The sequence below is a fragment of the Notothenia coriiceps genome, unplaced genomic scaffold, assembly GCF_000735185.1.
Source record: "Notothenia coriiceps isolate Sejong01 unplaced genomic scaffold, NC01 NC01_scaffold00026095, whole genome shotgun sequence".
Taxonomy (NCBI): domain Eukaryota; kingdom Metazoa; phylum Chordata; class Actinopteri; order Perciformes; family Nototheniidae; genus Notothenia; species Notothenia coriiceps.
The window spans coordinates 1-4,705 of NW_011358796.1; positions in this window are offsets into that span (position 1 = coordinate 1).

The following is a 4,705-nucleotide window of genomic DNA, read 5'->3' on the forward strand; positions in this document are numbered from 1 at the left end:
GTGTGTGTGTGTGTGTGTGTGTGTGTGTGTGTGTGTGTGTGTGTTTGTGTGTGTGTGTGTGTGTGTCTGTGTGTGTGTGTGTGTGTGTACAGTATGTGTGTGTGTTGGCGTCTGACACTCGTCCTTGAATGAAGACGTGATGGTCATAGTGTGTGTGTCCATGTGTAATTCGTAAAATGAAGATGAATCTGTGTGTGTGTGTGTGTGTGATTGTCTCAGTGTGTGTGTGTGTGTGTGTGTGTGTGTGTGTGTGTGTGCTAACTAACTGGACATCCCATCAGCAGAGCATCTGTGATCTCGGTCCAGAGGGAGTTCCCTGTCAGCCGGACAGGTTTATACACCCACAGACAGAACAATGGAAAACGGGAGGAAGTGTCTTTTGTCCAGCAATGATTAAGAATTTACACCACGAGGCGTGTGCGTGTGTGTGTGTGTGCTACAGGTAGCATTACTGAACAGGTGTTACAACGTGTGGTTGTTATAGTGTGTGTGTGTGTGTGTGTGTGTGTGTGTGTGTGTGTGTGTGTGTGTGTGTGTGTGTGTGTGTGTGTGTGTGTGTGTGTGAGACAAAGAGTTGTTTGTGTAGGATTTGTCCTCAAAACTATAAATCCCAGAGAGAGACACACAAGAGGTGAGGAGTGTTTCAAAGTGTGTGTTTGAATTGAATATATTTTATATGTATTGTTTTATATAAATATATATACATCACCTGCTTTTTCCTCAAAGAGCTAGTGATGTGAAATGCAAATACCTTCAATATCATATATTATCAAAAGAAAGATTAGTAAATAGCAAAACAAGAATTTAATTTTAAAGCTTTAGAAGAAAAATCATTATATAACATATTCTGTCTTTATTGATAAGATAATTTAATCAAATTCATGTATTTCATATTTTACTTTATTTCGCTCTCCTTAGAAATGGGATTAGCAGCTTCTGTGTGAGACATACATCTTAACTCAAGGTCCATTTAAAGGATTCTTTAATCCATATCTCACACAAACACGTACCTTATGACTTACCAAGTGCTGCTGCTGTAAACACTCTCATAAACACCGGTTATCAGAAGTGTTGCACTGAAGTTAAATGTCAAGGAATGAAGTAATTGTCCTAATAAACCAACGACTGAAGACAATGTAACAAACCAAAGGTGGATAATCATCTTCTCCATTCAATTATGCACTCAAGCACCCACAAGCAAATTCCAGTTTATACACTAAGCCAATTAGTAAATTACCAACAAGGAGAACAAGGCGTTGTAAATCATTAGCACACCAACGAGCCGCTGTTTCATTAGCACACCAACGAGCCGCTGTTTCATTAGCACACCAACGAGCCGCTGTTTCATTAGCACACCAACGAGCCGCTGTTGTTATCCACACACGGTTTAACTGGCCAGTAAAACGCCCCTTTATGCATTTCACCCCGTTTGGTTTTCAATCCCAGCTAACGCCGCCTCACTGGAAACTGTGTCGCTGATAATTAAAGGACTCTATAAAAACAGTGAAGCAAACAGGGATCGATCCAACTTCAAAAACTCGGCTTTCATCCAGATACAGATGCTGATACTCAGAGTTTTGAAATGATATCTCTTATTGCATCGGTGGAAGAAGTCGGACATCTTACTTCAGCAAACGTAGAAACACCACAGTGTACAAGTCCTGCGTGTTGAAAGTAAAACATATTACTATTCTACTATACTTAAAGTTGCACAACTGTTTATCCAGATTTGCCATTTACCCCAAAAATATGTGTTTCTATGACTGAATTATTTATAAGAGATTCAATATTATTTTATATTTGATAGTGCATAAAGCTTGAGCTAACCTTAGTGACTTGTGTTTACCCAAATGACACAAGCATTATTTCATCTAAACTTTAAGTTTGTAAGTTCAAAGTAACCAATGACAAAAATACAATATATCACACACACACACACACACACACACACACACACACACACACACACACACACACACACGATAGGGAATATGTGTACATTGTAGTGCCGAGAGACGGGAGTCGGAGGCGGGGTATCGAAGGTACAAGCTAGACTTTTATTTAACATCAGGACAACATGTAAAACAGCTTTCAGCCCGGGAAGAACAGACCGGGGGAAACAAGGGTCCGGTCAACTCACTATGTCCGTGCGGAACAATACCCCAACCCATAGTTCCGTGGGTGAATAATGTCAATCACCACAACATAAATAAATAATAAATTAAATTGCACGATTCCCCTCGTATTGCACGGAAGGCTTATATAATTTAAATATTAGCAGCGTTTAGTGCACATATGGCCCTGTGTGTGTGTGTTTGTTTGTGTTGACAAAGTAAACAACAATTTCATAGACACTGATCCGTCCCATCCCCCCATTAAAAAAAAAAAACTGAGAGAAATTATTTTATTTACTTACTATTTGTTTTACAATCAACAGTAACATTAACCGTGAGCTCAATGTATGAACTGTTTCAAGATCAATATAACACAATGTTAGTATGTGTATGGATTAACAAATGATTTTACCTTTAAGTGCAAGAAGGATCGTTTATTAAGGCGTTTGAGGAAATAACAATTTAAAGGAATATATATGACACATACAAGCAAAGTTTCTTCCAGTACCTTTTAAAAGCGTTCCATAAAAACACACTATATTAAATTATCCTGTGTGTATATTTGACTCTGTACCTGACCTAATCTCCCCCAAAAGAAACATCAGCGTTCAAAATGGAACCAATATTTGACCGCAAGTATCTGAGGTACACACTCGTTCACCCTCTCCTGCCTGCATGGAGCTTTTAAAACCTCATTTTAAGGACATTAACAGCGTCAGCTGGTGGAGCTCTTTAACTTTTATCTGGGCTCAGCCGCCCTGCTCCGGATCATTCTCAGAGAGGGATTGCCGGCTAAATCTTTCCCGTGGAGCAAGTGGACCATGACCGGGAGAAATAGGCTGAGATCCTGTCGAGAAAGAGAAGGAGGAGGGTAATCATAGAAGGGGGAGAGAGGGAGAGCAACAGGTAGACGAAGAGCAGAGGTTTCCAAATGCAGCGTGTCTATCTATCCAACAGATAGACCTCTGACGGCCAATCAGAGGAGACGTTCACACTTGAATCTCCACAAAAGAGGAGCGACTGGATGAGGATATTTTAAAGTGCTGCAAGGGTGACGTATTTTTAAAGGCCGTTCCGTAAATTAACATCGCAAGAGCTCCCGTACACGAAAAGCAATGGGATTTTTCGAATGGATTTGGCAGTACACATCTCATCCAACCCCGTCTCCTCAAAACCACGTTCCCACAGAACTAAACTGAATTCTCAATTAGCTAGAAAAGGATTTTCTCCCACATCACGTTTGTTTTGGACGTAACTCAAATACGTTTATTTTCTACATATATTTGCCTCCGAAAAAACTATTTGTTTCTCCGAATCGAAGGGGAGAAACCATAGGCGCCCCCTAGTGGCTGAAATATGTTACAGCATTACGTCGAAAACTGTTCCAATACAAATATTTCGTATATCAATATTTTAATAAGGTAGGACACTGGTTAATAATATTGTAGCGTGTTCAAGTAACCAAGGGAGTTATCAAATAAGTATAAGATGTGCACAGTTATGATACGTGTCACAGTTATGTAATGCACTGTTGGGGGGAGAGACCGCCCCTTCCATGTGAGTGTGTGTGTACGGCGGGCATGAGGCGTGCACGACGGGACGAGTTGTGTTCCTATGTGGAAAAGTCATACTCAGTGCGGTGAGTTCTGGCTTTATTGCTACTGTATCCGTAGCACCCCACGCAATTGTTGGGACTGTGTACTGACGTCAGTAAAAAAGGTTTGCCCCCCCAAGGCCAAATGTCAAACTCCGCCTATGGGAAAAACACAAAAGCATTGTACACAATTTAAACCAATCAATGCTGTGTAATCAACCGGTATAATCTGGTGTTTTTCAGTTGATGAGTAATGCAGATATCGCTGTCAAATGATTTCCTCTTTGTATAACGTATAGTATCCTAATAATAATAATAATAATAATAATAATAATAAAGGGCAGCAAGATTGTTAGAATGAATAGCTGCGTTTCACTTCGGCTATTTCTCATTTCCTCGCTCCTCAGGCTCGGTATCACCGGAAGTTGATTTGTATGCGCTATCTTGAGTAGTGGCCTTATTTTTACCGGAGGACCGAGGAGCGATAATCGAGGAACTACCAGACCATCCTCCGGTGAAATCCTCAGACACTCGCCCCGCCCCCTTACTGTGTATCGCTCACTGATTGGACGATGCAGCGCATGCACTGATCTGGCTGCTGTCAGACGATGCAGCATCAGCATCATCACAAACGGACGTCGCTTCACGTGACGCTCCGGAGGAAAGGACGTCCCATTGCTCTTAAAACTCATTTCCCTGCTTCTCGTGGTTTCCTTGCGTCTCTCCTTGCTTCCCTGGTGGGAGGGACTAGACGCAGGGAAAGGACGCAAGTGAGGGACGCAAGGAGTCCATTTATCCGAAGTAAAATGTACCAACACACTCCAGTGTAATCAAACTACATTTCCCAGCAGCCCTCTCACCTTCACCAGGTTGTACAGGGAGTTGTAGTCTTTGTCCAGGCCGGCCTGTGTGCTACTCCACAGTGTCTCTCTGGTACTGAGCGTCTGGCAGCCATGTTGTTTGTATCTCAGCGGTGCCGCGACGTATCGAGCGTCTG